The 25420-nt window shown below is 36.2% G+C and overlaps 1 long non-coding RNA gene across 3 annotated transcripts; it reads right to left on the bottom strand.

Annotated features, from left to right (window-relative positions):
* Nucleotides 1-114: 114 nt before the first annotated feature.
* Nucleotides 115-24980, bottom strand: LOC126820403 (uncharacterized). Of its 3 annotated transcripts, none has more exons than XR_007679937.2 (7): nucleotides 24791-24980; nucleotides 12498-12525; nucleotides 11392-11488; nucleotides 9576-9608; nucleotides 8980-9030; nucleotides 7309-7410; nucleotides 115-2574 (listed from the first exon to the last, which is right to left on the bottom strand). It is a non-coding gene; the product is annotated as an uncharacterized LOC126820403 (long non-coding RNA). The 3 variants fall into 3 exon arrangements; XR_007679938.2 differs by lacking the exon at nucleotides 24791-24980 and adding an exon at nucleotides 20022-20304; XR_007679939.2 differs by lacking the exon at nucleotides 24791-24980 and adding an exon at nucleotides 15135-15283.
* Between the last annotated feature and the right edge of the window lie 440 nt (nucleotides 24981-25420).

Below are 25420 nucleotides of genomic sequence, written 5' to 3'. Positions count from 1 at the left end.
ATAACATTGGTGTAGACTGAAAAAACCAGAGGCTAAAGATTGCCATTCACATGAGACTTCTGCCGTATTTCGCCGAACATAACTGATTAGAAATTACAGTAAAAACAGAAACGATTGAATGTAAATCAGTTTATATACATTCATATTACATTATTATATGCCTTGCGACCCATTTTTGTCAATTTCTAGGTCCCAAATATTAGCGATTTAGCTCCTTTAAATATAACTTCCCTATCCCTTAGCTTGTGTTTTGTGGTGTTACACTCTTTTTTTTAAGTCTTCATGGTGACCTCTCTCAGTCTCTAAGCTGAAGAGACTAAAGGTACGTCTATCTTGCAAAATACCTACTTAACCCAGTTCTCGTTGTCACCCATTTGTTAAACATACATTATGCAAGAGCTAAATCTGCCAATTTGCAGGTCTTTCTTTAGGCCTGAAATGTTATCTAAATTATTCATTAGACATTTATTAACATGAAAAGACCATAATCAACTCTCGATGGCATCGCTAGCCTGCGATATTTACTGGATTAGAACCTGGTCTGCTGCTGCTGATTAAATCAAAAAATGGATAATCAAGACTATGTATTTTATTCTAATAACTTTAGTAATGATGATCGAGGCTACGCCCAAAATTCAATCGCTAAATTCTCAGTTCAGGCTGATCGATTTGACTGAAATTTTCAGTAAATTTCCTTTATTTTATCTAGTTTTTAACTATTATAGTGACAACTGCCAGCTCTTTATCTAGTCTTCCATAATGTATCTTTAACCACTTCAATATATTAAACAGAGCACCTATCATAGAACTAAAATAACCCCTAGTACATATAGATATTGCAGGTGACAATATAGGCTGTGTACAAAAATACTTAATAACAAATTTTACTATACATTACAATAACTTAAAATACACAGATCATTGCTACAAATTTTGGTCTTCGAAGGAATTATTAGTGAGCCGAAATTCGCTCATGTATCTGTTATCACTCGTCACTTCAGTCAGTTACATAGAGTGATAACTTGTGTTTTCCTTTTACGTTCGTCACTTCCGATGACTGACACGAATATTGTCCTTTAAAATAGCTAATAAATACAAGAAATATGGTGGACAGTTAGTGAATACATTTAAAGGTGTTCACCTAATGGATTGTAAAGGATGATGTCATAACACAGTGCAAAGGTGTACCATTATACATTTATATGTAGTTCACTATCTTACAAAAATTACTCAAAACTACAATTTAAACAGATTCACATGTAGAGAGAGAGAGAGAGAGAGAGAGAGAGAGAGAGATGGGGTTTAACCTCCACTCGACACAAACTAGGTCATTTTGGCACTAACATATGGTTTAATTTTATTTCAATAATTCGCTTGCGCGTAGGGGTCTTTAGCAGTGGGAGGAAACCGGAGAAGCCGGAGAAAACACACAAGGTTGGACAGGCGACCATTCACATGTAGAACTACACATTTATTTTCATTCATAGATCTAATCACACTTTAACCCAGGATTTGAAAATTTCCCATTCATACATGTCGATATAATTATACCATAAACAAGTATTTGAAAATTTTTGATTTAATAGACCTGTATCAATCAATCAATCAATCAACCAACCAGTCAACCAATGAATCGATCGATAAATCCAATCTTTATTCAGTATTTAAGGCCTCTGGCCCATAGTACATAGAAATACAGTATAATAAAAGATATCAACTATATAAAACATAATTATATTACAACAGATAACTAGTTATTATGCTGTTAGCCTTAAATATATATTCTGCTATATTATTTACAATGTTTATTTACAACCTTAGTTGTCATCTAAGGTCTTTACACATTTGACAAGATACAACGAAATGAATTTCATCTTTGATAGTCGTGTAGTCTAGATTATCCAGACAATATTTACATGTAGATCTATCTATATTATGCCATCTTCCAGTTTCTATTGCTAAGTTTTGGTTCCCACATCTAAATTTAGTTAATGCTATTCGATACCTATATGTATCCATTCTAAGAGAGCACTTAAAATTTTATGTTTTTCTAAATTTAATAAGTTTAGTGCGCAAGTATCCTTGTAGTTGAAGCTTAGATGACAAATGCCTCGATCTACTTAAAAAATCAGAATAAAAGGAACAAGCTCTCGCTACTAATTACTAAGATAATTCTGTTATCAGATGTTCATTAAAGCCAATCTGTTACTTTATTGGAAACCAACTGATTGGAATTGGTGTAGCACTCTAAATATGTCTTAAACGGATGAGCTTGCGAACATTGAATAGGAAGATGTATTTGTCTTTCAAGCTCAGTTTCCTCATCCAAAGACATATTTTTATTACTAGCAGAACATAGAAGCATACTTCTTAATTCTAATCCGATAGGAAGATCTATTTGCCTTTCAAGCTCAGTTTCCTCATTTAAAGACATGTTTGTAAGTGAAGTGCTTATTGATCCTAATCCTGAATCTTCAGAACTTAACAGAACTTTTGTATTGATGGTTTTTTTCGTCTCCTGAATTTTCGCTAATTCTGCCAAATGATGTCCTTGTTGTGCCAGTACAGGTTTCCCTTAAAAGATTAAATAATGATAAAAAGATTAATGGCAGAACAAGCTTAGTTCCAGAAATGAAAAATAAGATATTAAACCAGTAGCTTGAAATTTGGAACTAATAATATATACTATTCAAAAAAAGTAGGGGATATTTGATTTTGGGGGCATAATACTAAAATATGCAAATGACTACGAAAAAAGTCACTATAGAACCTAACAGAAGAAACATTTCCAGTTACATGTGACGCCCAAACGCACCAATAGCTACCGCATGGAATGCATGTGATGCTTGGGATCATCATGGGGGTCCAACCCAAGATTTGCACGACTCTGACTTTGAATGTTACAGTCATTGTGGCATTGAATTCCAGGGTGGAAACATCAGTTTAATTGTTTTAGTGACCAGAAAACAAATTTTGATATGCGTCGGCTTACCCAAAATGAAAGGTTACGTGCCCTTGGCATGCTACAGATCGGCACAACACAGGCGGTTGTGGCGCGGACGATGAATGTTTCTCAGTCTGTCATAAGCAGGCTATGGTCCAGATACCGTGATACACAATCTGTACAGGACAGACCACGCTCAGGTCGACTAAGGGCGACAACTCAAGCCCAGGATTGATTTATCCGTACCTTGGCCTTGAGAAATCGTGTCATCACAGCAAATCAGATCAGCGCTCGTCTTCAAACAGACACTGGTGTGAGAGTGAGTGGCCAGACGATTCGGAATCGACTGCATAGGGGTCACCTTCGCGCCCGACGTCCTCGCGTGATCCCTTGTTTGAGAGATCATCACATTCAGGCAAGACGTCGTTGGTGTAGGGATCATCAACACTGGGATAATCGACGCTGGAGCAATGTGATGTTTTCAGATGAGTCAAGGTTCACTGTTGATTTTTTGGACAGACGTAGGAGGGTGTGGCGTCGTCGAAACGAGCGCTTCCAAGACGTTAACGTCATCAGACATGATCGATTTGGGGGTGGTTCTGTTATGGTGTGGGGAGGCATCACTGTTGCTGGAAGAACGGCTTTACATGTTGTTGCAGGGCGTGTTACAGGCCAGTACTACCGGGACAACATCTTGGCAGTCCATGTTGTGCCGTTCGCCCGACGTCATGGCCGCCATTTCATCTTCCAGGATGACAACGCAAGATGTCACAGGGCCAGGATCGTTACAGGTTACCTCCAACAACAGAACATCACCACATTACCTTGGCCAGCACTGAGTCCCGACCTCTCCCCCATCGAGCATGTCTGGGACATGCTTGGACAGAGGTTACGTCAACGTCAACAACGTCCTGCCAATGTCCAAGAACTTGCTGCTGCGTTGCAACAGGAATGGGACAATCTGGACCAAAATGACCTTAGACGTCTCATTAGAAGTATGCCACGTCGGATCAATGCTTGTTTGGCAAACAGAGGAGGATTTACCCGTTACTGACTTGGTTGTGATGCTGTGGTAACTTTGCTGTTTGACCCCGGGTATCATTTTACCCTTATAATGGTCAGTCTGTGCCTTACTTAGTCTAACGATCATTTGGAATAAATCGATGTCTGTGAACTTCATTTCATTTTGTCATTTGTTTCTTCGTCAGTTTCATTAGGTGACTTTAATAACACTTAAAAATCAAATATCCCCTACTTTTTTTGAATAGTATATAAACATTTAAAGTGCACATAAATTGACCTGGAAAAATTTTCTGTACTTGTAGCCAGTGGTTACTATATGCACTTTATGGCAAGTTCACACCAATCTGATTAAAATTATTCGACATATTACCGTTTATGTATCAGACACCCGAAAACACTTTTTAATATTTCAATAACAGCCTTAATCTGATTGATTGGCTGGTGACGTCACAGGGCCCAACATACAATATACACTATTAGGATCTTATCGCTATCCATACATACCACCAGTTGACTAGTGTGTATTGACAGTTAATTAAAATTCTTACTGATCTAATCATTACCTGATTACAACCAATCTGGTTAAAACACAGATCCTATTTCGTTCGGTTTTTATAGTTCAAAATTTCGTTTTACTTGTCTTAACTACACGTGTTCTGAATAGTGTGAGGTATTAGCCAATGAAACGGTCTGTTACAGTGAGCTTTAGGCATGTTTTGCACGGAACTGTGGGTAAGCCCCTAGAAGCACTAATTCTGATTGGTTAATCAAATTGCTGACATCATAGGCTCACTTGCCGCTCGTATGGCCTCTGACGTGACATATCGCAGCAACCAGTCAGATCTTCATGTAGTGTAGGTCATCGAAAGTATAAAAAACGAAACGAAATATAGATCTGTATGTTAATCAGATTGGATTATAATTATCTACATGTAAGCTACACATCACTATAACTCAAAGCATTTTTAAGAGCTGACCTTTATCTTCTTGAATTCATATAGATTATATATTTGTGACTAGAGTGAGTTTTAAAATGGCGCATTATCTTTGTGTCGTTGAGAGTTGTGGGAATTCTAGCAAAGGAAAGGTGCACAGTTTACCGTCGGTTTTCTTCCGTAGAAAAGTAAAGACATTCTCGATTCTCGATCATAAACATATCTCATACAACCGCGGCAATGAAGATGAATCACCAACAAACTATATTACACCCAGCTATCAATATAGAATAGAAATAATTCCAAGTCGGTTATGTTGCCGGTGGTAGATTAAATGAGAAAGGTATGATGGTGGGAGGAGACGGTAGGGCAGCTACACCTCAACACAACGCTAATCTGTTCTATTTGATATATAGTTAGTCCAGGTAAGCCTTAATTTCGTATTTATCACGTTGCAAAGCCAAAAAAAGAATATTACAAAGTTTTGATCTTTGATCTGGCCGGCATTACAAAAGATAATTACCTAATCAGCGTTTTTAATCCTGCCAATACTCCTAACATTGAGGTGTTAATTAATTAATGATCCCATGTCTGTGCAACTTCTAATCGGTATTGATTAATGAGAGATATTAACGACACATATTCATATTCATTCAATATCAAATCTTTGGTTAAAAATTTGTAAAAATCATTTAAAATCACCAAAAATCATCTAATTTGTACTTGTGTCCAATTTAAAGCTGACCGTTCAGTTTTAATAATGAGTGTCCAATTTACAAGTGTTTAATTTCTCTATCACTGTTAAAAAGAAACAACCTAATTGATTATCAATGTATAAATGATTCATTTTTGAACAGTGGTCAGGAAATTAAATACTTGTTAATTTTAAATGTTAATCATAACATTAGAATTATTACTGTTTCTTCCAGGGTTGAAAGCAAAATTGATGGCACGCGAAAAAGAAAAATACTGGATTCTAAGTATAATGAACCATCTCAGAGACAAAGACGATTCGACGCAGTTGCTTCGAAATGAAACATTGTTGTCAATCACATCCAGAAGTACTACCACGAAACCATTTCGTTTCGTAAAAGCCGACAATTAATTATGTTCGCAGCGCCATTGACAACAATTTTTCACCTATCTTGTTATTTTTATAGAAAGCAAATTATTGTACAGGTTTACTGTTGGCTTACTCCAATTTATTCTGATCAAATGGACATGGAGAATATGGCTACAGCGCCTGTCTTTGTTGTGGTATTATAAAACATATCCTAAATTGAATCTTAAATTAAAATAAATTACAAAACAAATTTTCCGTAGTCAATTGTTTTATTTAATTAGGGGATTAAGGAATCAGTCAGGCTTTAATGAACACCCTGGCTGTAAATAGCTAATTAAGGAATAAACATTCCGAATATGCATTTGGTCACTGTGACGTCACTGGCGCCTGAGGGGATTACGAGTGTTTTCGATAATTGGCAAAGTCGTTTTTACGGGAGGTCTATATTTGTGACTTTGAGTGAAGTGCATATAGTAACCACTGGCAACAAGTACAGAAAATTTTGCCAGGTCATTTGATGTGCACTTTAATGCAACTTGTAACATGGACGAGAAATCTTCCTTTGTTCTTTCCGTTGAATAAGTAGATTGGGTGGAGCTTAACCGTGCAATAACTGGACATGTTCAATGTTATTGCACACTTGTGCTGGTTTACACTAGTTTTAGTAGAAATCATATAGAGAAGTGGGGTGGGTTTTCTGTGCAATAACAACAAGCATGTTGAGCAGTTGTCGTATTATATACTTAGGTATGAGGTTTGATTTTGAATGGCTCTGGCTTCAAATTGTTAATTAGTTTATTGTTACCCATTTGTATATAATCTTCTGTAACATGTTTGATAACGGCGAGAGTATCCTCATTTAAACGTTGCAGTTAATAAATCTAGTGAATGTTATCCATACTACCAATCTGGTTAAAACACAGATCCTATTTCGTGTCGTTTTTATAGTTCAAAATTTCGTTTTACTTGTCTTTACTACACTTGGATCTGGAAGAGTTGTTATTTAACTCGTGTTCTGAATGGTGTCAGGGATAAGCGAATGAAACGGTCTGTTACTGCGAGCTTTAGGTGTGTTTTTCACGGAACTGTGGGTAATCCACCAGTAACATCAATGCTGATTGGTTAATCAAATGTCTGACGTCATAGGGTCTTAAGTCGGTCTTTTGACTCCTTACTGACCTGTCGCTATAACTTGTCAGATCTTTATGTAGTGTAGGCCATCGAAAGTATAAACGAAACGAAACGAAATATAGATCTGTATGATAATCAGATTGCCATACTAGATGTGTGATCAGTTTTAGCTTTATAAACATTGTAATGTTTATGTAGTACGCTAAACTTACTTTTCTCGTCAAAAGCTTTAACTGCAGGTATCATCAATGTACAGACAATAGTTATTACACCCAGAACTATATAGTCAAAGATAACTCTCAGGTAGTTGGCCCCTGGAAAAAAGATGGGAAAGAGATTATAATTATGAATTTCTTCCGAAATTTCACGTATATAGTCGAATCAGTCACATTGTGCGCTAAAAAATATTTCCCGGTAAATCATAAAATCGGCTGTAAATCCTGCCAATCAGTAGTCACTAGGGGCGGAGCTTAGGAACCGATTTCACGCTGATTAATGGCCGGTGAGTTTTACCAGAGATAAACGTATCTCAAGGATCGAGATTGACTATTAATATCATCATACAAAACTCGCCAGCCATTTTGAAATCGGCAGCATTTCATTCTAACATATCCTGGCAATCAGTAGCCACTGGGGGCGGAGCTTAGGAACCAATTTCACGCTGATTAATGGCCGTCGAGTTTCACCAGAGATAAACGAAGGGTAAATGTATCTCTGGGATCGAGACTGATTAATAGTATTAATTAAAGAAACATTATGTAAGATTTAGATAAAGGGCATTTAGATAATGCAAGAATGAATATATTGAAAATTTAATTTAAATTTATACTTTATTGCGAGCGAAGATATTAGCCTTTGAAGGTTTGACAAGATGTGGCCATTATTTGTAACCACCGTACTGGTTGTTTGAAGATAAGCCTCGCTTCTCCATTTTTAAATTAAATCAAAATATAGCTGAACCATTTAAATTTTAATTTACTTGATATCAGAGATATCTCTGATACCATCGAGAGTTGATTATGGTCTTGTCATGTTAATAAATGTCTAATTAATAATTTAGATAACATTTCAGGCCTAAAGAAAGACCTCTAATGAGCAGATTTAGCTCTTGCATAATGTATGTTTACAACTAAATGTATCTACAAGAGTACGGAAACAGAAGTAATAATGACAATCACAAGCAACACTCTAAAGAAGCTAAATCACTAATATTTGGCACCTAGAAATTGACACAAATGGGTCGCAGTTTATTCCATAGAAAAGGTCTGACTAGGAAAATGCACATGTTCCAAGATAATGGTTGTAGATTTTAGATGAAGTTTTTCATATTTAAAGGAGCTAAATCGCTAATATTGAGGGCGTAGAAATTGACACAAATGGGTCGCAACGCATATAATAATGTAATATGAATGTATATAAACTTTTTACTTTAATTTCAAATCAGTTATATTTGGTCTTTCGGTGAAATTCACCAGAAGTCTCAATCGAATGACAATTTCTAGCATCTGGTTATTCCAGTCTACACCTTTAGTATTTATTGTGCATGCTTTCAGATAAGAATATGATGTCACCGTTTGACATGACTTGTGAAATATGTCTAGCCGCATTCTTCTCTTCGAGTCTCTTATTGCAAATGGCGCAGAAACGCATTATGGTACACGATTCGTGTACCAATAGTAAAATGTTTATTTTGTTATAAATATTGGATATCAGAAGCCCATCTTTTCTTGGAAAAATGGTTAGCACGTGCGCGTTATATCATAAGGTCTGTCACTGAGTCAACTGGTCTCTCTCTCTCCCTCTCTCCCTCCCTCTCTCTCTCTCTCTCCCTCTCTCTCGGACATGATTGTTTATAACTAAAATGACAAATATTATAAATTCACCTTTGGCGTCATTGTCCATGATTCCAGGTCCTGTGTCTCGTGACTGCAATGCTGAAAGAGATATTTTTATTGTTCAAATTATGGAATTGAATTCTTCACTGTAAATTCTGATATTTGTGTTACCGGTATATAAAAGATACATTATGTAAGATTTAGATAAAGAGCTAGCCATTCTTGAAACAATAGTTCGAAAATAGATAATGTAAAATAAATAATTTGAAAATTTCATTCAAATTACTCTATTGCGAGTGAAGATTGAAGGTTTGACAAGACGTGCAATAATTTCAACCACCGTACTGGTTGTTCGAACCTAAATCTTGCTCCAGCATTTTTAAATTAAATCCAAATATGGCTGAACCGTTCTAATCTATTTAATATTGCAGAAATCCGATGCCATCGAGAGTTGATTATGGCCTGGATACGTTAATTAATGTCTAATTAATAATTTACATAACATTTAATGCCTAAAGAAAGACCTGCAATAGGCAGATTTAGCTCTTGCATTATGCATGTTTAAGAGAATCGTACAAAACCAGAAATTACTGTAGTAGGTGAAGGAAAATCTTTCAATTAACAAATGTTAATCAGATACCTACCAGTATTCAGCTGATGATTCAGATATCTATTTTCTGAAAAAATAAGGAAGAAATAATGAATGGAAATAATCAAAATTTAAGACCAGCGGCTACCAGACAGGATACGCCCACATTTTCGAGAGATGGATAGAGAACAAGCTAAAAAGAAAGTGATTTTTCCCACAATCAAGGGTCACAATTCATTACGGTGTAAATGTGATATAATCAAACGGTTTATAAATCGGATAATAATTGTGACCTCCAGAGGGACCAAAACCTAAAATAGGCGATTTTGCGTACAATCAGGGGCCATAATTCAGGAAGTTAAGATCTGATATGCGCAAATATCGAAAGGAACCAAAATCTTTGGGTTATAAACATGCATTTCAAGTTTCATCAAAATCAGATTAAAATTGTGACCTCTACAGGGTCTACAACCTTGATATACCATATTTCTATACTATTCACGTACAAGCGGCGGCCATTTTGTCCGGCAGTTTTGGTCCAATTTACAGGAAATTCGAACTCCACCTTTATTATGGTGTTACGGTGATATATTCAAACGATTTTTAAAATCAGATAATAACTGGGACCTTCAGAGGGACCACAAGCTAAAAAAGACGATTTTTCGTATAATCAGGGGCCATAATTCAGGAAGTTACGATCCGATATGGCAAATATCGAAAGGAACCAAGATCTTTAGGTTATAAACATGCATTTCAAGTTTCATTAAAATCGAAATAAAATTTTGACCTCTACAAGGTCCACAACCTTGATATACAATATTTTTAGACTATTCACGTACAAACGGCGACCATTTTGTCTGGCAATTTTGGTCCGATTTTCAAGAAATTCGAACTCAACCTTCCTTATGGTGTAACGGGGATATAATCAAACGTTCTGTTAAATCTAATAATAATTGTGACCTCCAGAGGGACCACAAGCTAAAAAAGGCGATTTTTCGGACAATCAGGGGCCATAATTCAGGAAGTTACGTTCCGATTGGCGCAAATCTTTAAAGGAACCAAGATCTTTGGGTTATAAACATGCATGTCAAGTTTAATCAATATCGATTCAAAATTGTGATCTCTATAGGGTCCACAAGCTAAAAACGTGATTTTTCGTACAATCAGGGGCCATAATCCATGAAGTTTCGATCCGATACATGCCAATATCGAAAGCAGCTGAGATGTTTTGGGGATATACCTATATTTCAAGTTTCGTCAAAATCAGATAAGAATTGTGACCTGTAGAGAGTCCACAAACAATTGTGGACGAACGGACGGATGCCCAGACGGACAGGGGCAACGACAATATACGTCCACATGAAAATGTGGGCATATAAAAAAAGAGCTACATCTGTTTTGGTTAGGTGTTCACTTTAAAGCTGGCTATGATTATTGTTCCATTATCTCCAATTTGATTAAAATACAGATCATTTCGTTACACTTTCGATGGCCTACACTACATGAAGATCTGACAAATTGTACTCGAATGTTGTGACAGGGGTCGTATGAGCAACTTTTGACCCTATGACGTCAGACATTGATTAATCAATCAGCGTTGGCATTTCTAGTGGTTTACCCACAGTTACGTGCAGGGCACGCCAAGAATTCGCCGTAACAGACTGTTTCATTGGCTAATTACTCACATTAACTAGAACACCTGTTATATAACACCTCTTCTAGATCCAAAACGAAATTTTGAACTATAAAAACCGAAACGAAATAGGATCTGTGTTTTAATCAGATTGAATGAAGATGCCTATAAAAAATATGGAGGTTTTTCTATTGTAATGATTCCCCTATTCACTTTTAAGTATTAGTATTCAACTTACCTAAATCTTTCAAATCAAATTTTAAATTTAAATTGTAGATTACAAGCGCTATTATAACGAGAATCAGGGACATAATTCCTGTAAATACCAGTTTATTCTGAAAAAAATATAGAGACCAGCATTTAATTCACTGTTAGATTTGATTGAATGTTCAAGTTTAAAAAGTTGTGAATTTTATTGACAAGTTCACATCCACTTCCGGTCATGAAATAATGCTCGAAAGCTGAATCTCTCCTCCGTTAATGCTTTTGGAATGTTTCAAAGAATGTCTTTGTCAAGTTCCATCCAGCTGCATTCGTAAACTGCCAAGAAATTAAACTTCAAATGAACTGACAACCAATCTGGTTAAAACACAGATCCTATTTCGTTTTGTTGCTATAGTTCAAAATTTCGTTTTACTTGTCCTTACTACACTGGGATCTGGAAGAGTTGTTATTTAACTCGTGTTCTGAATGGTGTCAGGGATAAGCCAATCAAATGGTCTGTCGAATCAAGTGTTTGACCTTTTTTGCCCGGAACTGTGGGTAATCCACTAGTAACATCAATGCTGATTGGTTAATCAAATGTCTGATGTCATAGGTCAAAAGTTGGTCTTTTGACCCCTGACGTGTGACCTATTGCTATAACTTGTCAGATCTTCATGTAGTGTAGGCCATCGAAAGTATAAAAAAACGAAACGAAATATAGATCTGTACTTTAATCAGATTGACTGACAACAAGAGAGAAAAGGATAAACATTCTTCTTTATCTGTATTAGTGGCCGAATGGTTAGCGCATGCGCGCTGTATCATAAGGTTTGTCATTGAATCATGTGGTGTGGTTTCGATTCTCTGGTTGTACGTGACAAGGAGTAGGGTCGCCTGTCCAACCTCGTGGGTTTTCTCCGGGTCCTCCATTTTCCTCCGGTTTCCTCCCACTGCTGAAGACCCCTACACCCAAGCGAATTATTGAAATAAAATTGAACCTTGTTAGTCCGGAAATGACCAAGTTTGTGTCGAGTGGACGTTAAACCCCATCTCTCTCTCTCTCTCACTCACTCTCTCTCTCTCTTTCTCCCTATTATTGAATAAGACAATAAAATGTTTGGATTTAAAAAATATATTTACCTGTGTTACGAAAGACATTTAGGTTTTTCTAAAACAAAAAGAAAAGAAAAAAGGGAAAGTTATTTAGCGTCTTACAAAAGATGATTTACAAAGTTACATGAAAAAAATGACAGCTACTCAGATCTTCGGGGAATCACGTGGCTAAGTGGGTAAGACGCTGGCTCGCTAGCCTGGAGGTCTGGTATTCGATCCCTGCATTGGCCGAGAAAGTTCATTGGGATTTTCCGGCGTGGTTTCCCCTTGTCAGTGATGCAGGATGGAGGGCCTGACAAGGACAGCTGTCTAGTCGTTCGGTTGGGACGAAAAACCGAGGTCATGTGTACACATTGGCGTTCACGTAAAAGATCCCTTGGCAGTTGGAATTCGATATAAGAGTAGGCTGTAACGCCGCTGCCCGGGCAAAATTTCCCTCATAGCACACTGTATGGCGTATGCCCGTCTTCATTAGCTCAGGTTAGGAGCAGAACAGTAGGACATTAAACCCCATTTCATTTCATTTTTCATTTCATTTCAACTTTTAAACAATTTCTAGACATTATGTGTAGGATAAAGTATGGGACTGAGGTTATGGTGGGGAAAGAAAGACTGAAGAAAATAACCCAAGGGTTTTTTTCTTCAGTCTTTCTTCCCCAGCATAACCGAAGTCGAGGACTTTATCTTGCTTATAAATCGTCTATAATTACATGTACGTAAAATGAGAATATCCTAGAATTCCCGTAAGAAAAACCTTATATCATGTTTTCTTATGGAAAAAAAAAACCCTACCCTGGAAGAATAACCCGTTACATGTTTACAGAAAAACCTTCAGAAGAATAACCCCAAGTTCCTCTCGAAATATATTCTGAAGACAAGTTATTCCAGGCATAGAATATACCCCAAAGATCAAAGAGATTTACCGTTATAGGTTTATAATGGATGAGATAATCTGATTAATATACAGATCTATGTTTCGTTTCGGTTTTGTTATACTTTCAATGGCCTACACTACATGAAGATCTGACCAGTTGTAGTGGAAGGTCGCATCAGGTGTCATACGAGCAACATTTGACCCTATGACGTTAGACATTGATATATCAATCAGCGTTGATGTTTCTAGTGGATTACCCACAGTTCTGTGCACAGCACGCTTAGAACTTGCTGTAACAGACCGTTTGATTGGCTAATCCCTCACATCAACCAGAACACAGCTTATAACAGAGCAGTTAATTCCAATGGGAGAATAAGATAAAGAGTTGACAGTTAAAGAATAGATAACGTAAATAGAATATGTTGAACCGAGATATTAGCTTTTGAATTTTAGGCCTAGCCTCGATCATCATTACTCAAGTCGGTACGATAAAAAACAAAGTCTAGATAATCCATTTTTATGTTCAATTATTTTTCAAAAAATGAATTCAAATCCGCTAAATATCGCAGGCTAGCAATGGCATCGAGAGTTTATTATGGTCTGGATAAGCTAATTAATGTCTAATTAATAATTTAGATAACATTTCAGGCCCCAAAAAAGACCAGCAATAGGCAGATTTAGCTCTTGTATAATGTATGTTTAAGTCTAATTTCATCTATTTATTTTGGGATTGAGAAAGGGGACATCAGCCCTTGTCACCATTGACTTTTTCTAAGGACATAAAATTTTAAATGTAGACTGATGCCAACTTAACAAAACAAGTGCGACATATCAAATCTGATAATTTTTATAAGAGAAGACAGATCATATCAATTTTCAGGCCTCTAGGCTACCTGTCATTATGAAAACCTTGTTAACGTGTAAGAGACTACAGTTTTTAACAGCTTTTGTTCAAATTTGGTACGAAATGAAATGAGATTTAACGTCCTACTGTTCTGCTCCGAACTGGGCTAATGAAGATGGGAATGCACCATACAGTGTGCTATGAGCGAAATTTTGCCCAGACAGTGGCACTACGGCCTACTCTTATATCAAATTCCAACTGTCAAGGGATCTTTTACGTGGACAACCAATGTGTACACAGGGGAACTCGGTTTTTTGTCCCATCCGATAAACTAGACAGCTGTCATTCTCAGGCCCTCCGTTCTGCAGCACTGACAAGGGAGAACCACGCTGGAAAATCTTGATGAACTTCGTCGGCCAATGCAGGGATCGAACACCCGACCTTCAGCCTAGGGAGCCAGCGTCTTAGCCACCGTGACCCCAAAATTTGGTACGAAGCAGTAGGACTGTGAGAAGATTATCCCTATCCTTGTTCATTTTCAGGACTCTATAATTTTCGGTTTCAGAAAAGCTTGTGAACATGATACAGATTATCATTTCAGATATGAACCAGTTGTGTGGGCATATTTCCATGTTTTGCATGGCTATCTTATTTTTACCGAAATCAAAGATTTCACACTGTGTTTTCTTGTGCTATTTTCTTGACAAAAGGAAAAAAAAATAATTCAGCAGATTATGATTTCTAATTTGATTCCCAAAATGTTTGTGTAATTGTATTAAATCTCCATTTGCAATGAAACTAATATCAGGTTGTTTACATTATGACAAAAATGGCTGCCAAAAAATTTTGATCCTGTATTCAATAAAAGTGTTTATAACAAAAGATCTTTCTGTAAAGAAAATGTTAAATGTTTATTTAATGGATGATATAAAATAAATGAACATACGTCTCTCACTGTGATATTTTAAAGCACAAAATGGCAACTTTCTTCAAATCTCGGGAGAATCTGACTATATGTCGTCTCTAACTTGTGATATTTTTCTTAAAACAAAATGGCAACTCTCGTCAAAATCTCGGGGGAAAATTACGTGACTTGTGTTTTTTTTCCTCTATATTTAGAATATTAGGTGAATTAGTCCATCATTTTAAATCTTGTCTCCTCACTTTGTTGGCCGACCTACTTATGTTATCTTATGTCAAGACTGCATATTTCGCTGAACATAACTGATGTGAAATTAGAGTAAAAACTGGGTCTCAAAACTCCTTCCAAGCTTATCTTTAAAGCGAGAATTTAATATTTTCTAAGAAAGTCAAAACATAATTATTTACATTCATATTACATTATTATATACGTTGCGACCCATTTGTGTCAATCTGTAGGTCCCAAATATTATCGATTTAGCTCCTTTAACCTATTAGACAGATTTATTGAAGCGTGACTATGAATTATAAAGTGAATCTTTGTGTAGGGCTATTGACAGATAAGTCGGGGAGGGTAATCTAATATAGTCCAAACAACCAATTTTGGCTGTCAATGCTATTTTCTTCTGCCTCATCTCAGAGGCTGAGTATATTATGCATGTTCATATTTTTTATTGCTTACTTAAAGCGATAATTTCATATTTTTAAGTTATATTTTTAAAATGTATTTAAATAAAGCCTTGAAATAGATGGTATCTATAAACAGTCCTACCTTGTTAAAGAATAATCCTATAATTCACTATTGCCAGTTGAGAAATTGGCAAAAATATCATTTCAACTTCAAATTCAAACGTTTGAAGATAGCTATTCCATGGGGGGGGGATAGAAAAACAAGGGAGGTAATTGTGTTATTATTTCAGGGGTAAATGATTTTTAAGTGGGAGAATAATACCTATGATCGTATAATAGTGAGTTAAAAACCTATTGAGCAAAAGACATAGAAATAATTATGTTTTGACTTTCTTAGAAAATATTAAATTCTCGCTTTAAAGATAAGCTTGGAAGGAGTTTTGAGACCCAGTCTTCAATCCCAATTCAAAATTAGTTAAAGGGCCAATCCCGATAATATTTTGGAGAAAAAAACTGCTTAATAGTTAAAAACTAGATAATGTAAAGGGAATTTACTGAAAATTTCCTCCTAACCTTGATCATCATTATTAGTTAAAATAAATTAAAGGGCCAATCCCGACAATATTTTGGAGAAAAAAACTGCTTAATTTTTATGTTAAAATCCTCTACCCTAGGGCCGAGCAACTAACTCAATATATGTGATACCTTTTAACAGCACATGGGTCATTCACTGTATAGAGCTCTAAAGGAACGGGAATCGATTATCAGGCCACCCAACGAAAAAATTGACCTGAAATCTTAAAAGGGTTACGTGTCTGAATAAGCAGTTTTGACGTTCACGTCCGAACGACTGAATATTTTGAGCTGAAATTTTAAGACAGGGTAAATACACCATTTCTCTATATTTTGCTGTTTAAATTTCATATGTACTTGGAATTTTATTTTTGAGACTGTTCAAATCGGGATATTCCCTTTAAATTAGTTTATGAAATGAAATGAAATGGGGTTTAACTTCCTACTGTTCTGCTTCTAACCTGGGCTAATGAAGACGGGCATACGCTATACAGTGTGCTATGAGGGAAATTTTGCCCGGGCAGCGGCGCTACGGCCTACTCTTATATCGAATTCCAACTGCCATGGAATTTTTTATGTGCACGCCAATGTGTACACGGGACCTCGGTTTTTCGTCCCAGCTGTCCTTGTCAGGCCCTCCGTCCTGCATCACTGACAAGAGAAAACCACGCCGGAAAATCTGGATTAACTTTCTCGGCCAATGCAGGGATCGAACACCCGACCTCCAGGCTAGCGAGCCAGCGTCTTACCCACTTAGCCACGTGATCCCCAAATTAGTTTATAATTCACACTATCAATTACAGGTACTTAAAGGCTCAATACCACTCTTGTTGTAACTGAATAATATGTCTCAATCTTTATTCTGGTCAAAGAATTGTACTATTTTACAATATCCCAATTAATTCATCTTAACACACCTTATTTAAAAAATTGGAAAAATTCAACTAAATGATTTGAAAAGCCTGACGTAAAGCTTTCCAAATGTGACTTGGATTTATCTTATTTCGAGACTGCATAACAATCACTGTTAATGTGTTTATAAATATAACTGGATCCTAATTTAATCTATTAAACAGATTTATTGATGCATGACTTGCAATTTATATCATTTTAGTTTAATCTATTAAATGCCACCTGATTTTTTAAGGAGTCTTGCAGTGTTTTAAACTTTTGGTTTGCCTCAAGTATTTATATATAAAATTTTACACGTTTATGAAGAGGGGATCTTTGTGTAGGGCTATTGTCGGATAAATGAAATGAAATGAAATGGGGTTTAACGTCCTACTGTTCTGGGATTTTCCGGCGTGGTTTCCTCTTGTCAGTGATGCAGGATGGAGGGCCTGACAAGGACAGCTGTCTAGCGTTGTGGTAGGAAGAAAAACCGAGGTCCCGTGTACACATTGGCGTGCACGTAAAAGATCCTGTGGCAGTTGGAATTCGATATAAGAGTAGGCCGTAGCGCCGCTGCCCGGGCAAAATTTCCCTCATAGCACACTGTATGGCGTATGCCTGTCTTCATTAGCCCAGGTTAGGAGCAGAACAGACCAGAACAGTAGGACGTTAAACCCCATTTCATTTCATTCTTCATTTCATTTCAACTTTTAAACAATTTCTAGACATTATGTGTAGGATAAATTATGGGACTGAGGTTATGGTGGGGAAAGAAAGACTGAAGAAAATAACCCAAGGGTTTTTTTCTTCAGTCTTTCTTCCCCAGCATAACCGAAGTCGAGGACTTTATCTTGCTTATAAATCGTCTATAATTACATGTACGTAAAATGAGAATATCCTAGAATTCCCGTAAGAAAAACCTTATATCATGTTTTCTTATGGAAAAAAAAACCCTACCCTGGAAGAATAACCCGTTACATGTTTACAGAAAAACCTTCAGAAGAATAACCCCAAGTTCCTCTCGAAATATATTCTGAAGGCAAGTTATTCCAGGCATAGAATATACCCCAAAGATCAAAGAGATTTACCGTTATAGGTTTATAATGGATGAGATAATCTGATTAATATACAGATCTATGTTTCGTTTTGTTTTTTTATACTTTTGATGGCCTACACTACAACCAGTTGTAGTGGAAGGTCGCATCAGGTGTCATACGAGCAACATTTGACCCTATGACGTTAGACATTGATATATCAATCAGCGTTGATGTTTCTAGTGGATTACCCACAGTTCCGTGCACAGCACGCTTAGAACTTGCTGTAACAGACCGTTTCATTGGCTAATCCCTCACATCAACCAGAACACAGCTTATAACAGAGCAGTTAATTCCAATGGGAGAATTGGATAAAGAGTTGACAGTTAAAGAATAGATAACGTAAATAGAATATGTTGAACCAAGATATTAGCTTTTGAATTTTAGGCCTAGCCTCGATCATCATTACTCAAGTCGGTACGATAAAAAACAAAGTCTAGATAATCCATTTTTATGTTCAATTATTTTTCAAAAAATGAATTCAAATCCGCTAAATATCGCAGGCTAGCAATGGCATCGAGAGTTTATTATGGTCTGGATAAGCTAATTAATGTCTAATTAATAATTTAGATAACATTTCAGGCCCCAAAAAAGACCAGCAATAGGCAGATTTAGCTCTTGTATAATGTATGTTTAAGTCTAATTTCATCTATTTATTTTGGGATTGAGAAAGGGGACATCAGCCCTTATCACCATTGACTTTTTCTAAGGACATAAAATTTTAAATGTAGACTGATGCCAACTTAACAAAACAAGTGCGACATATCAAATCTGATAATTTTTATAAGAGAAGACAGATCATATCAATTTTCAGGCCTCTAGGCTACCTGTCATTATGAAAACCTTGTTAACGTGTAAGAGACTACAGTTTTTAACAGCTTTTGTTCAAATTTGGTACGAAATGAAATGAGATTTAACGTCCTACTGTTCTGCTCCGAACTGGGCTAATGAAGATGGGAATGCACCATACAGTGTGCTATGAGCGAAATTTTGCCCGGACAGTGGCACTACGGCCTACTCTTATATCAAATTCCAACTGTCAAGGGATCTTTTACGTGGACAACCAATGTGTACACAGGGGACCTCGGTTTTTTGTCCCATCCGATAAACTAGACAGCTGTCATTCTCAGGCCCTCTGTCCTGCAGCACTGACAAGGGAGAACCACGCTGGAAAATCTTGATGAACTGCGTCGGCCAATGCAGGAATCGAACACCCGACCTTCAGGCTAGGGAGCCAGCGTCTTAGCCACCGTGACCCCAAAATTTGGTACGAAGCAGTAGGACTGTGAGAAGATTATCCCTATCCTTGTTCATTTTCAGGACTCTATAATTTTCGGTTTCAGAAAAGCTTGTGAACATGATACAGATTATCATTTCAGATATGAACCAGTTGTGTGGGCATATTTCCATGTTTTGCATGGCTATCTTATTTTTACCCAAATCAAAGATTTCACACTGTGTTTTCTTGTGCTATTTTCTTGACAAAAGGAAAAAAAAATAATTCAGCAGATTATGATTTCTAATTTGATTCCCAAAATGTTTGTGTAATTGTATTAAATCTCCATTTGCAATGAAACTAATATCAGGTTGTTTACATTATGACAAAAATGGCTGCCAAAAAATTTTGATCCTGTATTCAATAAAAGTGTTAATAACAAAAGATCTTTCTGTAAAGAAAATGTTAAATGTTTATTTAATGGATGATATAAAATAAATGAACATACGTCTCTCACTGTGATATTTTAAAGCACAAAATGGCAACTTTCTTCAAATCTCGGGAGAATCTGACTATATCTCGTCTCTAACTTGTGATATTTTTTCTTAAAACAAAATGGCAACTCTCGTCAAAATCTCGGGGGAAAATTACGTGACTTGTGTTTTTTTTCCTCCATATTTAGACTATTAGGTGAATTAGTCCATCATTTTAAATCTTGTCTCCTCACTTTGTTGGCCGACGTACTTATGTTATCTTATGTCAAGACTGCATATTTCGCTGAACATAACTGATGTGAAATTAGAGTAAAAACTCTGTAGTCTGTGCAATTTTAAACTTTTGCCTTGCCTCAAGTATTTATATATAGAATATAACACATGTTTATCACATGTTTATGAATTATAAAGTGAATAAGTCGGGGAGGGTAATCTAATATAGTCCAAACAACCAATTTTGGCTGTCAATGCTATTTTCTTCTGCCTCATCTCAGAGGCTGAGTATATTATGCATGTTCATATTTTTTTATTGCTTACTTAAAGCGATAATTTCATATTTTTAAGTTATATTTTTAAAATGTATTTAAATAAAGCCTTGAAATAGATGGTATCTATAAACAGTCCTACCTTGTTAAAGAATAATCCTATAATTCACTATTGCCAGTTGAGAAATTGGCAAAAATATCATTTTCAACTTCAAATTCAAACGTTTGAAGATAGCTATTCCATGGGGGGGGGGGGTAGAAAAACAAGGGAGGTAATTGTGTTATTATTTCAGGGGTAAATGATTTTTAAGTGGGAGAATAATACCTATGATCGTATAATAGTGAGTTAAAAACCTATTGAGCAAAAGACATAGAAATAATTATGTTTTGACTTTCTTAGAAAATATTAAATTCTCGCTTTAAAGATAAGCTTGGAAGGAGTTTTGAGACCCAGTCTTCAATCCCAATTCAAAATTAGTTAAAGGGCCAATCCCGATAATATTTTGGAGAAAAAAACTGCTTAATAGTTAAAAACTAGATAATGTAAAGGGAATTTACTGAAAATTTCCTCCTAACCTTGATCATCATTATTAGTTAAAATAAATTAAAGGGCCAATCCCGACAATATTTTGGAGAAAAAAACTGCTTAATTTTTATGTTAAAATCCTCTACCCTAGGGCCGAGCAACTAACTCAATATATGTGATACCTTTTAACAGCACATGGGTCATTCACTGTATAGAGCTCTAAAGGAACGGGAATCGATTATCAGGCCACCCAACGAAAAAATTGACCTGAAATCTTAAAAGGGTTACGTGTCTGAATAAGCAGTTTTGACGTTCACGTCCGAACGACTGAATATTTTGAGCTGAAATTTTAAGACAGGGTAAATACACCATTTCTCTATATTTTGCTGTTTAAATTTCATATGTACTTGGAATTTTATTTTTGAGACTGTTCAAATCGGGATATTCCCTTTAAATTAGTTTATGAAATGAAATGAAATGGGGTTTAACTTCCTACTGTTCTGCTTCTAACCTGGGCTAATGAAGACGGGCATACGCTATACAGTGTGCTATGAGGGAAATTTTGCCCGGGCAGCGGCGCTACGGCCTACTCTTATATCGAATTCCAACTGCCATGGAATTTTTTATGTGCACGCCAATGTGTACACGGGACCTCGGTTTTTCGTCCCAGCTGTCCTTGTCAGGCCCTCCGTCCTGCATCACTGACAAGAGAAAACCACGCCGGAAAATCTGGATTAACTTTCTCGGCCAATGCAGGGATCGAACACCCGACCTCCAGGCTAGCGAGCCAGCGTCTTACCCACTTAGCCACGTGATCCCCAAATTAGTTTATAATTCACACTATCAATTACAGGTACTTAAAGGCTCAATACCACTCTTGTTGTAACTGAATAATATGTCTCAATCTTTATTCTGGTCAAAGAATTGTACTATTTTACAATATCCCAATTAATTCATCTTAACACACCTTATTTAAAAAATTGGAAAAATTCAACTAAATGATTTGAAAAGCCTGACGTAAAGCTTTCCAAATGTGACTTGGATTTATCTTATTTCGAGACTGCATAACAATCACTGTTAATGTGTTTATAAATATAACTGGATCCTAATTTAATCTATTAAACAGATTTATTGATGCATGACTTGCAATTTATATCATTTTAGTTTAATCTATTAAATGCCACCTGATTTTTTAAGGAGTCTTGCAGTGTTTTAAACTTTTGGTTTGCCTCAAGTATTTATATATAAAATTTTACACGTTTATGAAGAGGGGATCTTTGTGTAGGGCTATTGTCGGATAAATGAAATGAAATGAAATGGGGTTTAACGTCCTACTGTTCTGGGATTTTCCGGCGTGGTTTCCTCTTGTCAGTGATGCAGGATGGAGGGCCTGACAAGGACAGCTGTCTAGCGTTGTGGTAGGAAGAAAAACCGAGGTCCCGTGTACACATTGGCGTGCACGTAAAAGATCCTGTGGCAGTTGGAATTCGATATAAGAGTAGGCCGTAGCGCCGCTGCCCGGGCAAAATTTCCCTCATAGCACACTGTATGGCGTATGCCTGTCTTCATTAGCCCAGGTTAGGAGCAGAACAGACCAGAACAGTAGGACGTTAAACCCCATTTCATTTCATTCTTCATTTCATTTCAACTTTTAAACAATTTCTAGACATTATGTGTAGGATAAATTATGGGACTGAGGTTATGGTGGGGAAAGAAAGACTGAAGAAAATAACCCAAGGGTTTTTTTCTTCAGTCTTTCTTCCCCAGCATAACCGAAGTCGAGGACTTTATCTTGCTTATAAATCGTCTATAATTACATGTACGTAAAATGAGAATATCCTAGAATTCCCGTAAGAAAAACCTTATATCATGTTTTCTTATGGAAAAAAAAACCCTACCCTGGAAGAATAACCCGTTACATGTTTACAGAAAAACCTTCAGAAGAATAACCCCAAGTTCCTCTCGAAATATATTCTGAAGGCAAGTTATTCCAGGCATAGAATATACCCCAAAGATCAAAGAGATTTACCGTTATAGGTTTATAATGGATGAGATAATCTGATTAATATACAGATCTATGTTTCGTTTTGTTTTTTTATACTTTTGATGGCCTACACTACATGAAGATCCAACCAGTTGTAGTGGAAGGTCGCATCAGGTGTCATACGAGCAACATTTGACCCTATGACGTTAGACATTGATATATCAATCAGCGTTGATGTTTCTAGTGGATTACCCACAGTTCCGTGCACAGCACGCTTAGAACTTGCTGTAACAGACCGTTTGATTGGCTAATCGCTCACATCAACCAGAACACAGCTTATAACAGAGCAGTTAATTCCAATGGGAGAATAAGATAAAGAGTTGACAGTTAAAGAATAGATAACGTAAATAGAATATGTTGAACCGAGATATTAGCTTTTGAATTTTAGGCCTAGCCTCGATCATCATTACTAAAGTCAGTACGATAAAAAACAAAGTCTAGATTATCCATTTTTATGTTCAATTATTTAAAAAAAAATGAATTCAAATCCGCTAAATATCGCAGGCTAGCGATGGCATCAAGAGTTGATTATAGTCTGGATAAGTTAATTAATGTCTAATTAATAATTTAGATAACATTTAAGGCCTAAAGAAAGACCAGCAATAGGCAGAATAATAGCTCTTGCATAATGTATGTTTAAGTCTAATTTTAATTTATCTGTTTATTTTGGTATTGAGAAAGGGGACATCAGCCCTTGTCACCACTGACTTTTTCTAAGGACATAGAAACTTCACAAAACAAGTGCGAGATATCAAATCTGATAATTTTTATGAGAGAAGACAGATCATATCAATTTTCAGGCCTCTAGGCTACCTGTCATTATGAAAACCTTGTTAACGTGTAAGAGACTACAGTTTTTAACAGCTTTTGTTCAAATTTGGTACGAAATGAAATGAGATTTAACGTCCTACTGTTCTGCTCCGAACTGGGCTAATGAAGATGGGAATGCACCATACAGTGTGCTATGAGCGAAATTTTGCCCGGACAGTGGCACTACGGCCTACTCTTATATCAAATTCCAACTGTCAAGGGATCTTTTACGTGGACAACCAATGTGTACACAGGGGACCTCGGTTTTTTGTCCCATCCGATAAACTAGACAGCTGTCATTCTCAGGCCCTCTGTCCTGCAGCACTGACAAGGGAGAACCACGCTGGAAAATCTTGATGAACTGCGTCGGCCAATGCAGGGATCGAACACCCGACCTTCAGGCTAGGGAGCCAGCGTCTTAGCCACCGTGACCCCAAAATTTGGTACGAAGCAGTAGGACTGTGAGAAGATTATCCCTATCCTTGTTCATTTTCAGGACTCTATAATTTTCGGTTTCAGAAAAGCTTGTGAACATGATACAGATTATCATTTCAGATATGAACCAGTTGTGTGGGCATATTTCCATGTTTTGCATGGCTATCTTATTTTTACCCAAATCAAAGATTTCACACTGTGTTTTCTTGTGCTATTTTCTTGACAAAAGGAAAAAAAAATAATTCAGCAGATTATGATTTCTAATTTGATTCCCAAAATGTTTGTGTAATTGTATTAAATCTCCATTTGCAATGAAACTAATATCAGGTTGTTTACATTATGACAAAAATGGCTGCCAAAAAATTTTGATCCTGTATTCAATAAAAATGTTAATAATAAAAGATCTTTCTGTAAAAAAATGTTAAATGTTTATTTAATTGTTGATATAAAATAAGTTATCTATTTAGCGTCAAATTTTCTCACCTGTGATACTTGTTTTATGCAAAAAATGAAAGTACGTCTCTCATCTGTGATATTTTAAAGCAGAAAATGGCGACTCCCTTCAAATCTCACGGAAAATCACGTGACTTTAGACTATATTTAGACTATTAGGTGAATTAGTTGACCGGCCTGCTTATATTATCTTATGTCGAGACTGCATAACAATCACTGTTAATGTGTTTATAAATATAACTGGATCCTAATTTAATCTATTAAACAGATTTATTGAAGCGCGACTTGCAGTTTATATCATTTTAATTTAATCTATTAAATGCCACCTGATTTTTTAAGTAGTCTGTGCAGTTTTAAACTTTTGTCTTGCCTCAAGTATTTATATATAGAATATTAAACATGTTTATCACATGTTTATGAATTATAAAGTGAATCTTTGTGTAGGGCTATTGACAGATAAGTCGGGGAGGGTAATCTAATATAGTCCAAACAACCAATTTTGGCTGTCAATGCTATTTTCTTCTGCTTCATCTCAGAGGCTGAGTATATTATGCATATTCATATTTTTTATTGCTTACTTAAAGCGATAATTTCATATTTTTAAGTTATATTTTTAAAATGTATTTAAATAAAGCCTTGAAATAGATGGTATCTATAAAC

This window comes from Patella vulgata, chromosome 5, assembly GCF_932274485.2.
Source record: "Patella vulgata chromosome 5, xgPatVulg1.2, whole genome shotgun sequence".
Lineage (NCBI taxonomy): Eukaryota > Metazoa > Mollusca > Gastropoda > Patellidae > Patella > Patella vulgata.
Note: the sequence above shows the minus strand (reverse complement) of the source record. Positions and strands in the feature narration are given on the sequence as shown.